General features: G+C 43.0%; 1 protein-coding gene across 19 annotated transcripts in view; it reads right to left on the bottom strand.

The window, feature by feature from the left end:
- Nucleotides 1–14,077, bottom strand: part of ADARB1 (adenosine deaminase RNA specific B1) — a 64,136-nt gene that overhangs the window by 47,066 nt on the left and 2,993 nt on the right. For 4 of the 19 annotated variants that reach the window (XM_085553786.1, XM_032445677.2, XM_015867799.3 and 1 more), the window contains exon 2: nucleotides 2,622–2,715. The exons of 14 other annotated variants lie outside the window; for them this stretch is intronic. The gene's annotated coding sequence lies outside the window, so the exon portion shown is untranslated. Of the gene's footprint in view, nucleotides 1–2,621; nucleotides 2,716–7,170; nucleotides 7,566–14,077 lie in introns of all 19 variants that reach the window. One more of the 19 variants, XM_085553782.1, reaches the window with a different exon arrangement.

The raw sequence follows: 14,077 nt of genomic DNA, 5'->3' as shown, positions 1-14,077 counted from the left end.
CAAAGATACTAAATTGTTCAGAAACAAATACAGATGTCAACTGTTTTTTCACGCATTTTGTCACCAAAAACAGTTTTGCAGACTCACAGTAAAAGGAACTTTCCTACTTTCCATGGAATCACAACACTCCATTTCTAAGAACAGCTACTTTAGAAGAAAATGCGATTGAAGTCAAGAGTTATTCATGTTAGCAAAACATTTTCAACAGCTTTAATCTCACTTTTTTTTGTCTGATTTCACTATAGCTGATGATTAAACATTGACTTCTTAATTGTGCTGTTTTAGACACTAGCCAGATTGAAATAGTACAATAGTACAGCATCAAGAATAAGCAGCAACTTTGGAAATACAAAGGAATTCAAGAAATAATTTGAAAATAATTCATCTCTTCTTTACCAGTGCTCCAGAGAAAAGAGCTACAAAAATAAATGAGTCTGGACTACGGTCTGTGGGTGACAACACAGGCTAGAGGACCCATGGGGAGAGGACAATCCACTTGCCCAGGTTCACCAGTCAGTTCTGGTGGTAGATATCCTCCATCAGGATATCAATGTTACTGTACCAACCAAGAAAGCTGCTGTAGTGGCTGTCCCTGCTACAGTGAGTGACTGAGGGGTTCTGCTCAAAACATCCTGAAACAGTCACCTAGAAAACTTCCAGAATATGTTTAGTGTATCTTTAACACACAGCAGTGGAGAGGAAATCATTCTTTGTTTGAACCATACTGGTGTATTCAGAACTAGCCAGCTTCATTACTTTCAATCTTACTTCCTCTCTTAAGGGAGAGATGATTCATGTGAGCCACAGGGATGTTTTACACCCTAATATTAGGTTTCATAAAAATAGTTCAAAAATGCAAGTTCAGTAATAGGATGCAAAATATTTAACACACAGTGTTCAAAAGCAGCAGGTGACATCCTGCACTTAGAATTCTGTATCAAGGGAGCAAAAAGCCTGCAGGCAGACCCTGCAGAACCTAAATGAAGTGTACAACCACAACATTTTCCACTCACGCAGGTGCATTTGTCCTTCTCACTGTGTACCTGGTGCATCGGGACTGCTGGAGCAACATCTCAGTCAGAGGTTTCTACTTTGAAATATAGACTACAATGGCAGCTCCTGGTGAAGCCAAGACACAGCCCCTGACTAGCAGGGATCAGATGGAGTGTGTCAAGTGTCAACTGCTAGCACCTAGTATAAGGCACAATAGACTGGGAGCTCCTGGGATGTTTCTGTAGCTTCAGGAACAAACACTATTTAGTGCCTGATTTAAAAGCAGAGCACTTTGTGAATACAGGGTTCTCCATCTACAACAGAGAAGATCAAAAAACCCTGTCTAGTGACAAGATCCAAAGGGTATGAATGTATCTCCCCCTCAAACAACTGCAGGAAAGGCATCTTACATAGCCCAACCTAAGAACTTAAATCATTTTATCAGTGAGAAGATTAGAAGGCAACCTGATTGAAGTTTACCATATGCCTGCAAATAAAACAGCAGTAGAGAGTGCTGCAGCTTCAGTGTTTTTTATCTTCTGATATAATATAAAATGTAGAGGCTGGAAACAGTTTACCCACAGATGTTGTATCTGTACATTCAGAAAGTATCCTTTGATACGAATAATTATGCTAGCCATCCTCCATCAGTCTGCAGCCAGACAACATTTTCTCCCACGGGAGAAAAGCAGCACAAAAACTGCATCCACTGAGCAAGGAAGCACAAGCTAAGTGCATGAAAGAAAAAATCTGGATTGCAGTCATATCCCAAAAGCCCAAGCACCCAACAAGAGCAGTCAGCATTCTGCTGTCACAGCAAACCGCTCAAGCAGGCAGAGAGGACATCACTCGGTCACTGAAGGCATGTGGTACGCTTTATTTTTAGATTTCTTCCTGAAATAAATGTTATGCTTTTAATGTGGTAAGGTTTCAGAGTTCTTTAATCTCTCGGTTTTTGCACACACATTACAATAGCCTTAGACTACATAAGGAAGCTAAAATACCACTAAAGAAAGGTGCATGAATCACACTATTCTGCTGAACAAAGAACTGGGGTTCGATAAGCTAGAGATCACCTTTCTTGGTCAGATTGTTCTTCCTCTGCTTCCCTACTTACGCAAACACTGCTTTTGTGCTCTGAACATAGCTAGGGATCGCGGGGACTGGTGCAGTGAAAGACGACAAGCTGAGCTACTGGGGAACTGAAAAACAGAAAGGCCTCAGTCCCTTTTGCATGAGGCTCAAGGGGCCAGCTGAGCCCAACTTATCCCCTTCCCTCATGCACCCAAACACCAGCCCAAAGCAGTTCTTCCAGATTGGCTGCAAGTGTCCTCCCATTCCAAGTGGTGGAGTGGGACAGTGAGGACAGGGACCCCAGCCTACCTGAAGGTCCTGTGCCTGCCTCATCACATGAGACGGGACAGAGGCACAAGGGAAAAAGTGCATTGCAGGAACTGCCTCAAGCCTGTACATGCTCAGAAACCAGCATCCGATTTTAAAATGGGTTTTGCTCTCCTGTGAGGCTGCCACCAGGTCAGCACTGCATGCAGGGAGAGTGCACAGCTAAGCAATCCGAACTGGAAACATTCAACATCTTTAAATGAGTCTTGTTGGCAGAATCTACTTACATATTGGCAGATTCAGGATTTGTGTGCGTCTCATCACTGAAACATTTCTGAAAGAACCAGCTGCTGGACTTCTAAGAAGTGCTGTCCTTGGCTTCTAAAAAAAGTTGTGCATTGTCAGTTTGCTTTGAGTGTATTGACCTGCGGAATCAAACTCTATAATCCAGAGATGGGTTATTAAGCAGGTATATTTATTCCAGCGTTGCGCAGCGCCGGGTGCAAGGGGATAGCTCCACCAAACTTGCACACCGACTTGTAAAATAGTGACACATATGTAGGTACATTTAATACATAGTCAATGATTTCTCAGAATTCCGATACATAGTCAATTATTTCTTAGACTTCTAATACATAGTCAATAGTTCTAGGAATTCTGATACATAGTCAATAGCTCTTTAGCATGCAGACCCCCTCTTGTTCTCATCAGGGGGAATGCAACTCCTCTTCTGGTTGTTCGTGAGGTCTCACTCTTTATCTGCATCCTCCCTGCTCTCCTAGGCCCCTTGTTTCTTTTACTTGTTAACTTTAAGTTTCCTTTACTTATTTCTATAAACTACCTTTAACTATCCCCCTTTTAGCCCCACTTTATTCCGAATTCCAGCAGAGCATCCGTTTCCTGCTTCACTGTTCAGTATCAGAGAAGCATTAGTTAGACACTGAGTTAACTAGATTTTCACATGGACTTTGCCAGCATCCCTCTCTCAAGTGAAGACTTATTTTTCAAAATGGCCAGTATTATCAGTCAGCTGAGGAAAGGTAAGAGGCCATGTTTTTTACACTATTGCCTCAAAAGTTTGCTGAAATGGACAAGTTCAGGCAAGTCCTGACCAAGGTTCCAGAAATCCCTTTGTAAGGACAAGCACTGGGCAGGGGATGAGAAATCCTTTGTCTGAGGGACAAGTCCAGGGGCAACGAGAGGGGGAGAGGGAGAGAGAGAGAGAGAGAGAGAGAGAGAGAAGATGCAGATTAGTGGCCCTAAAGTGGTCTTTTTGTGTGGGCCTATCTCAAGGAAGATGGCCATCTCCGAGGAATTCACGACCCTGACCCGAGCCTTCCAGAAATGTCTCGAAGGCTGGAAAGAAGGATAAAAAGGGCATGGACAAACCCCGAATTCAGGTTTTCTGACACCAGATGCCTCACTACAGAAACAATGAGGTTTTCTGTCATCAGATGCTTCTCTACATGACCGCCTGCATGCTGAAGAAGATGCCTGTATGCTGAAGAACGTTTTAGGTATCTGACCTCAGATTCCTCCACCATCGTCCTACTGCTGCCTACTGTCTCTCCTGGGATTGCTGCTTGAGACTCTGCTCCGTGAGACCTCGCTGCCCGAGACTCCGCTTCTTGAGACCTCGCTACTCTGCCCACCTGCTCTGCACTGCACTGATCTGCTGCTTGTGGCCTGCCATTCTGCTGATGCTCTCCCCTACGCTTATTTTGCCCCGGACCAACGTAACAACGTGCTACAGGACGCTGCAGCATCCAGGAGGTGACTATCTCCGCTTTCACGTAATTCTTGCTCTTTTCTACCTTTTCTATCGCCCACTTTCCCATCCCCATCACCCTAATTTTGATATTCGCCGCTCTCCCTTCCCCATCCCCTCAGTTGTCTATCATTTTTAATAAACTGGTCAGATCAACATTTGAATGTTTTTCTTCTTAATCTCACGCCAGGCATAACATATCAAAAGAACCTTGCCTCACTCTTAAATTGGAGCGAGACAGGAAGTAACAGAAATGGAATTAATAACTTGCATTTATAAATCCATATGGTATCTGATAGAACTCCGTTAACTAGTTTTTCAGATAGAATGAAGGAGCTAGAAAGAGAGGACAGAGTTGTGCCAAGGATGACTTTCTGTTAGGAGGAAACTTTATTAATAGAGTTCCTCAGAGCAGGGATTTTCCAAATCCAATCGCAGGAGGCCCTGAGCAGCTTAATCCAACTTTGATGTTATTCCTGCTTTGAGCAGGAGGTTGAATGACAGATCACCAAAGATTTTTCCCAAAGCTGTTCCCTGTTGTTGCACTGGAACATATATGACCAGACTTTTGTCATGAACTGGTGGCTCAGAACCAGAGTAGACTGGAAAGAGCACTAGCATACCAATCAGCTCTCTCAGCCGGTGTGCAGGTCATCATACAGACACAGCAAGGAAGCAGTAGTACTGGATACAGCCCTATCAGGAACTTATCATTGCATAAGGCATAGCGAAGTCTTACAGAGGATCCTGCACATTTTTCCACCTCAATCAAATTGGTATAATTTCAAAGGACAATGCAAATAAGGAGAAAATACAGGGTGATATGCAGTGTAGGGAGTTCCAGGAAAGCATCCCAAGAGTTGTATGTTCTAAGAGAACAAACTAGAACACAGCCACACCAAATTGAGATGGGGAGGAAAAACAAAAGCAATTATCTGACTTGAAGGAGAACTATACAGAACTAAACAAAGCTTTTTGTACAAAGACAAGCAATAAGCAATGCTTTTCAGGCAGAAGTGATAAGGGAAGAAGATGATGGTACTGCAAGGATTACACGGGATGAGCCAGGAGCTCCTGTATCTTCCCACAGCCTTCTGGAAAACATTTCCAAGAGATCCCAAAGGAAGAGCAGCATCAGCTTCCCACACGTAGCATGACAGTCAGCAGCTGGGTGGCTGCTGCACTATGCCACCAAGCCAGCTTAGAGAAATATGGCAAGCCTGCTCTGTGCACCAATGGGCACCAGAGAAAGAAGCTGAGAGCAGCCTGAGCATGGAGAAGCATCTCTCATGACTCTGTTGAAAACCAGGACTGCTGTCCCTCTCTGTCCTTCCATGCCCATACCACTCTGTTCAAAGCCAAAGTACTGCAGTGCTGTCTAGACAGCCTGCAGTGAGTAATGGTGCCTAAACCATCCCTCCCACCTAAAAGGACAGACATACTTATGCATGACTACAATCTCTCTCCTCTGCCTCTGCCACTTCCCAGACATATGTGAACACATACCAGATTTAACCATGAATCCCCAAGAATTAGTGAATGGTTTACAGAATCAAACACAGCTTCCTGTATAGACGTTGTACAGATAATGTTACATCTGCTTCTGATGGACTCCAATTGAGCAAGTGGGGCTTTGTTCTGGGAAACAAAGTCTCTGGGTTGATTACCAGGGCTTTAGACTAGGTACAACAGAGGAAGGAGGAGACAGATGTGAGGGAGAAGGGCTGAGAGATGTTGTCACTGCTAGTGACTGCAGGGAAAAAACCTCTCAAGTTGTCCCACAGGATCATGGGAGAGAAGGTCATGTTGCCAATACCCCGCCCAAAATCTTCTTGCATCCCCCTAGGGGTAACTGCACCTGCTGCTTCCCTAAGGTGCCTGTATTCCAATGCACACAGCATGGGAAATAAACAGGATGAGCTGGAGATGTGAGAGAGAGCCATTATCTCACTGTGATCACACAATCCAGCCTGCATGCCTGGAATGCTGTCATGGGGGGCTATATCCTTTTTAGGAAAGACAGGCTGGGGAAGCAATGTGGGAAAGTTGCCCTGGGGGACCATGAAGAATGTGTGGAGAGCTTGTGGGTAACAATTAAGGGGTGGGCTGGTATGAGTGACATTGTTGTGGGGTATACTACAGGTTACCAGACCAGGATGAAATCGATGAAGCCTGCTACAAGAAGCTGGAAATAGCCTCACATTCCAAAACACTGGTTCTCACAGAGGACTTTAATTATCCAGACATCTGCTGGGAAAGCAACACAGCTAGGCACACACAGTTCCTGCAGTGCATTATAGACAGCTTTCTACTCAGGTGGAGGAGAAGCTAACAAGGTGGGGGGGGGGGAGGTGTCAGGGCCTACAGGGATGCACTGAAAAAGACCCACCTAAAGCTAGCAAAGGAGATAAAAGGTAATAAAAAAATATTTTGGTTATGTGGATTTATTTTTTCTTAAATTTTTAATTATGCCAACTGTAAAAGGAAGCCTAGGGATAATGTAGGTCCCTGATGAACAAGGAGAATGTTTTGGTAACAGGGAATGCTATGAAGGTGGAGATGCTGGATGCCTTCTTTACTTCAGACTCCTCCCTCAGAACTCCTGGACCCCAGAAGGAAGAGAGAGAGTCCAGGAAATGGAGAGCTTCCCTCTGATTGAGGGTGGTCCAGGAGTGTCTGGGTGGATCAATGTGTACAAATCTAGGGGCCCTGATGGGAAGCATCCATGCGTGCTGGCAGAGATGGCTGCCAAACTGTTCTCTATCAGCTTTGACAGATCTTGGAGAACAGGAGAGGTGCCTGGAGAACAGCCAATGTCACTCTGGTCTTCAAAAAGGGCAAAAAGGAAGATCTGAGAAACTACAAGCCAATCAGTCCCACCTCTGTCACTGGAAAAGTTATGGAACAGTGTTTTGGATGCTATCTCCAAGCAATTGGAAAGGAAGAAGGTTATCAGGAGTAATCAGCATGGATTCACTAAGGAAAAATCATGCTCAATCAGCCTCACAGCCTTCTACGATGGCGACACCGGATTGGTAAATGTGGGGATAGCAGTGGATGATACCTACCTTGATTTCAGCAAGGCTTTTTGATACTGACTCCCATGACGTGCTGATAACAAAACTGTGATATTGCGAGATAAATGAGTGAATGGTGAGGTGGGTTGAGAACTGGTTGAGCTCAGAAGGTGGTGATCAGTGGCACAGAGTCTGGTTGGAGAGCTGTGACTAGCAGTAGTCCCCAGGAGGCAGTGCTGGATCCAGACTTGTTTAATATCTTCATTGATGACTTTGATGAGGGGATAGTGTCCACCCTCAGCAAGTACACAAATGATACAAAGCTGGGAGGAGTGACTGACACACTGTAATGTTGTTCTGCCATTCACCGAGACCTGGACAGGCTACAGAGCTGGGCAGCAAGAAACCAGATGAGGTTTAACAAAAGCAATTGTAGAGTCTTGCACCTGGGAAAGAATAAAGTATCATTACAGGCTGGAACATGACCTGCTGGAGAGGATCCCTGCAGAGAAAGACCTAGCAGTCCTGGTGGACAATGGGCTGGCCATGAGCCAGCCAGCAGTGTGCCCTGGTGGCCAAGAAGGTCAATGGGATCCTGGGGTGCATTAGAGGAAGCACGGCCAGGGAGGTGACCCTCCCCCTCTACTCTGCCCTGGTCAGGACTCACCTGGAGGACTATATCCAGTTCTGGGCTCCCCAGTACAAAAAAGACAGGAATCTCCTGGAAAGAGTCCAGCAGCAGCAGAGGACCACAACGATCATAAGGGGCCAGGAGCATTTCTCCTACAAGGAAAGGCTGGGTGACCTGGGTCTGTTCTGCCCTGAGGAGAGAAGACTGAGAGGGAATCGTACCAGTGTTTACAAATATCTTCAGTGTGGGAGACAAAGGGACATGGCCAACCCCCTTTCAGTGGTCTGTGGGGATGGGACAACAGGAAAATGACCATAAACTGGAGCACAGAAAGTTCCACACCAATATAAGAAAGAATTACTTCACAGTGAGGGTGACAGAGAACTAAACCAGGCTGCCCAGAGGGGTTGAGGAGTCTCTTCTGGAGATATTCAAGATCCATTTGGATTCCAACATGTGCAGCCTGCTGTAGGGAGCCTGCTTTGGTAGAGTTGTTGGACTTGATGATCTCTAGAGGTCCCTTCTAACTCCTACAATTCTGTGATTCTGTGGATGATGCCCTATCCCTGGAGACTTTCAAGGCAAAGCCCTGGGCAACCCAACCTAGCTGTGGTGTCCCTGCTCATTGTAGTGGAGTTTGACTAGATGTCCTTCAGAGGTCCCTTCCAAATCTGAGAATTCTATGGTAAAGTGGGCTTATGCCCAATGAGCCAGCAAAAACACTAATGCTGAGGGAAGCCATATACATTTGTAACAGTAACAGCAAAATGGGCCTCAAAAGTATCATGGTCCATCCAAGATCGAGATCTTGCATGATGACTGTTGAAAAAAAAAATTAAAAAATTGAACTCTACATGAAATGCAGGTTGCTTTGCCAACAGAAACAAGGAAGTCAAAGGAAACTGAAAAGGAACATCAACATTGGGAATATTGTCTAAAAATGCTGCGTATTGCCTAGACTGCAAAGAAACTACCCATGCTGATATGAAATAGAGACTCCATCCTGTTCTCCTTCAAGGGGTTTAGTACTAGACGACACATAGCTGGAAAACGTGCTGAGCACGTTGCAGAACTCCCGCAACGACTCTTCAGCACCACGGATAGCTACGGTTCCGGAGCACCAGCACCATGGAGCGCTCCCAGCCCGCCCGTCCAACAGGACGGAGAGCATCCCACCAGCGACCTGTCGTGAAAAATATTTCATGCTTTATCTACGGAAATTTTTTTTCACAGAAAGATTACTCTCGTAGCACAAAAGAAAAAAAAAAGTAGCAAAATCAATGTATTGGAAAACCTTTTATGCAAGTATAATTACACTATCTTTCAAAAATATAAAAAAACTATTGCCTTGGCAATAAAAATGAGCTGAAGATCAGAAGAATTATTTTACCTCCAGTCAATAAAATCTATCCAACATCTTAACAGTGAGCTCCGTTCTTCTGTAAACTCGGAAGCAGGAGGAAAAGCAAGTAAGAAGATTACGCTAATGCTACATTTAAGCATATGTAAGGACAGTGAATAAAATTCTGATTATACATTCCATTCAAAAAAGGGGAAAAAACAAAAAACAAAAAACAAAAAAAAAACACAAAAAAAACCAAAAAAAACCCACTCAGTTACTAATAATAGCTTTCAGGGGATAACAGAAGAAAAACTAGGTTGCACCAGAAAAAATAGACACAGCTACAGTAGTATTCACTACCTCTCATTACTTGCATTCATCAGTGCTGGAGTCTACGGAAATCAATTTTGATACAACAGGATAAACAACACAAAGGCTTTCAGGCTAACAATCACTTCGCACAGGCATAGCAGCACACGTTCTAAGATTTATTTCCAACTTTATGTTACTGTAGAAAAAACAGAGCTGGGTTTCACATAACATCCCAGATTTTGGCAAGGAGACTCAAACACACTGTAAAAGCTGACTTCACACAGTTCTTGACATTACAACATTGCCATTGGACCAAGCCTATGAGGGAAGGCGACAGGGTCAAAATAAAATTTTCTGAATTTTCTTGGAAGCTCTTTAGCCTGGGTGATTTTTTCCCTTTGACTGTACTTTATTAAAAGCTCTTACTAGCTCTCAAACTGGACCTCCATGCCTTTGCTCAACTCAGTCATATTCTCCCGTTTCACATACTTCAGAGCTGCAAACAGACAGTCCCAAGTCAGCTTCTGATTACTCACAGGCTTACTAGTGATGGTATTACAAGGCTATCATAAACTTACAGATGGCAGACAAAGCCCCCAGAGCTCACCTCTGTGTCTGCTGGCATCCAAAGTTCCAGAATCATTGTTTCTAGTTAAGCATTAATTTCCAGTTCCACTTTGTTATCAAAACACAGTATCACATCACATCAAAACACAGTATCACATCACATTAAACTCCAGAATATGGTTTGGCATTGGTCAGTGGCAGAATGGGTGGGTTGGAAGGACCCCAAGGATCATCAAGTTCTAATTCCCCTGGATTGACAGCATCCATAAAGATACTACTATAGGAATGTCTATATATATTTAATAAGAGGAAAGCTCATCTGCTCTCTGCACCTGAGTAATGAACTTATTGAATGCAAGAATGCTCCTAACCGAGAGACAGGCTGCATTTCAAGAGCAGACAACAAAGCCAGCTCTTGTATGGAAATGGAAATGTAGTGCCAAAAACCTTTGTAAGGAGGAAAAATAATGAATAAATAATGAATAAATATAAATAAATAAATAAATAAATAAGGAATTTCCTACTTGGAAAGAATTATTATTTGGTTTACCATGGCATATGATCATAATCCAGAGCAAATGCACAGCCTTCCCTCCTGTCTGTGCCTCCACACCTGCCACATCTGCACAGACTACAGACACAATAGGTTCAAAGGGCTGAAAACCTCCAAGGATCAGTATCTGAAATGGGACGTTCAACCAGGTCTGAAGCATAAGTTAAAAATGCTACCAACAGTTGAGTAAGGGAAAAAAAAAAAAGCTATTTCTCATACAGATTGAAACCACCATGAACACAATCTCTTCTGACACACTGCTAAATTCCCGCATGCAAAATCACTGAAAACACACAGAAGCCATATTCTGCAAAGTTCTTTATACTTGATTAAAAACCACCAGGACTAAACAAAACGGCAAATGCCCAGCAAAACAGAATTTTTCCTCCTCCTTCAATTCCCACTGTGAACTACATCTATGTATCAGGAGCAAGCTAGAAAGCCTGGGCAGCAGAGAAAGATTATAAATCAGGTTTCCCTACCATGCTAGATTTTAAAAGTTTTCCACAAACAAAGCAGAGCTCAGCCATCTAACAACCAATGCTTAAGCTCATAACTCCCATTTTTTCAGATACTTAAATGCAGCAAGTCTAGGAACACATGCATTTTTTCCTTACTACCCTTTTAATAGCACCTATAGTGAGCCAGGCCACCTTCAGCCTGCTGGGGAGGGCTACACTTTTGTTTCACAAGGAATAGGGCAATTCTGCAGAGACATCTTCCTTCCCACTCCACAGCAGTAGCTGTTTTACAAACCTCCTAATTTATTGTCTGTACCCTGGTGTTTGTATTGCCCCCATCTGGATTCTTCTACCAGACCATCCACATTTATGTTCCAGCTAATCTGCATGTGTGTGTAAAATTGTATTAATAAAAAGACAGGGTTGCTAGCGCCTTTGAATCCTAGATCCTATTATGCCCTTACTAGGATTCACATAAAGATTATATTTTTCATTAAGTACATTCAATATTTGAGCTGAAAAAAATTAAAGCTCATTTTAATTCAGAGTTTGGATTTCATAAGCAAGTTTTTATAGAAATCTGCATCTAAAGAAGTCAAAGATAATTTCCCCCTCTAATAGTTTGTTTCCCCAACTACGCCCAAACATTACAGTAAATTAAGCTAGTGAAAAAAAGTTAGTGAGCATTCAAATTTAAGGACTCACTTGTTAATAAAGATGAAAAAACCTAATATCCTAAATAAAAATCAACCTAATTTTAGATATATTGTGCTACTGAATAGCAGAATTCTTCCTGAATGAAAGAGGAAGGCAATAATTACGTCAAACAGACAGAACAGGAGCTGAGGTTGCCTCAAAACCCTCATATAAATACTTCACTTTCACGTGCTACAGTAAACAAATGAAATAAATGTTTCCCATGCTTTCTTTTTCTCTTTTTGATCAAGTTTTTACAAGTTCATCTCTTCCCAGGGCTGATATGACAAATTTAACAGCAGAAAGGAGTATGGAGAGTCACTGGGAAATCAAGAGAACTGGTATATGCAGTTTAGAACAATTATAAGTTGGCACTGGTATACTTCTGACGCCCTGCATTACCAAAGTCCCCCTCATAAAACATAAAAGCATTATAACAACAAAAGTAACACACAGCAAAGCAAATGATTAGACAAGTATGTCTGGACGTGTAGCTGCAAATTCAAGCTTCTCACCAAATGAGGACATCCACTTTTCTTTAAATGAAAAACATAGTGTATTTCTCCTCCACTTTCTCAAAATGAGAATACTTCAGATCTTCAGTATCTTAGCCACAGGACCAAGAGCTCCACTGTGCTAGAATCTCTTTAAAAGAAAAAGACAACTAAATGCAAATGTTAGATTTCTTGTTCCAGTTTACCTCAATAAGAGAAAAGCTTCAGAAACAAAACTGGAAAAGAACATCCAGATAAACATCTTAAATCTGTGCTGATGAAAATAGGAAGGAGACAATCCTCTTCAATCCCCAGAGCAAACTTTCCTTTTGCATCTTTGCTTAAAACACTCCATGCAGAAAAACTCTAATCCACGGGGTTACACGATGCCTACAGAAGAGCACTTTCCTGGACAACTGCACAAGTTTTTACACTGATACTTTAAATTTTCCCTTGTTTCCCACTCACAAGTATGCTTGCTCCCATCCCCTCTGCCTTCACCCCCTCTAGGCCAAAAGAAAAGAGAAGGCGGCCAGAGCTAACCTGTTTCCTCATAACCTATGGCAATGCAAGACTGCTGGCAGGCTGCTCCTCCCTATCCCCATGAAAGAAAACAAGGAAACTCGCTTCTCTTGGATCGCCTTGTGAAATGTGTTTTCCTGTTTGGCTTTCTACCACCAACATCCTCTGATGTCTAACAGTATCTTTGCACTCAGCCAACAGCTCTTCCTCTCACAGGAGCAAATAATCAGATAATTTCCTCCACCCCATACAAAGCCTTGTCATTTATTTTTGACACCTCTACCCTCTTGTCAGACATCATCACCTCCTCAGCATGTTGACCAATTTCCTTCAGGAATATTGATAGCATGAAGCTTTATGCAGCAGGAAATCAATCTAAGATGTATATGAGGGTGGCAGGGAAAGAAAAGCATTTCTTCACAGAGGCAATTCTGCTTTAAAAGCACAGGCAGTATCCTCAGTGTGAAGGAGAAACATAAAGAGACCTAACCCTACTGCATTAGAGAATAAATTTGTTCCCACACATGGCTAACTTATCATCACTCCACTTCAGGCATATAAATAAGTAAATTTTAAGGTGAAATAAATAAATTTAAAAAATCACAAGCCACAAAGATACAAAACTGTATGTAAATTCATCAAGTGTAAAGGAAAGAAGCTTGCAGTCTCTGCACTCCCCAGTGCTTTAGATGCTCTGTATCCCATATACAAAAAATCAGTGCTTACAGTTCCACCAGCAGACACTTCACATGCTGAACGCAGCCCAACATCTGCAGCCAGCAGACAACCAGGAGACGCCCCTGCAGTCAGCTTCTTCTTTCAGCTCATTGGCAGAGGCTGGACATGCAGCCGAGGTGACAGCACTGAGTCACAGTGCTGGCAGCCAGCCCCATCTAACCGCCACAGCCGCCGACACAGGGCTCCAGTGCACAGCTCAAGGTAACCTCTCCAGTCATTGCACCAAGCTCCCTTTGCATGGGAATTGCCCAGCCACAATGAAAGCAGAAAGATCCCAGTTCCCTCTGCAGCCAGATGCCCTTCAGAAGGATGCGGTCTCAGTCAGGTTTTGTTCCCAAGCAATTTAATATCTCTTACCTCTGTGGCTTGCTGGGTTGTTTTTATTTATTTGTTCATTTTCCTATTGTTTAAATGGCTGTTTGTTTTGTTTCTTTTTAATGTTCACACGTCCTGCTGCTCACCTACACACCCCAATGCTCAGTCAATTCCCAGGAGATTCGTAAGATTACTAACGGCCTCTGCAAGGACTCAGGCTGCAAAAACAAGCATTTCTCATTCCTATCATGTAAGCAAGATTCATTAAAGGGATAGAGGAAAAAAAAAATCACTCTCGTATTAAGATAGTAGAGAGACCAAAATAAA

The sequence above is a fragment of the Coturnix japonica genome, chromosome 7 (genome assembly GCF_054131305.1).
Source record: "Coturnix japonica strain WE chromosome 7, WE-NBRP24, whole genome shotgun sequence".
Classification (NCBI taxonomy): Eukaryota; Metazoa; Chordata; class Aves; order Galliformes; family Phasianidae; genus Coturnix; species Coturnix japonica.
Note: the sequence above shows the minus strand (reverse complement) of the source record. Positions and strands in the feature narration are given on the sequence as shown.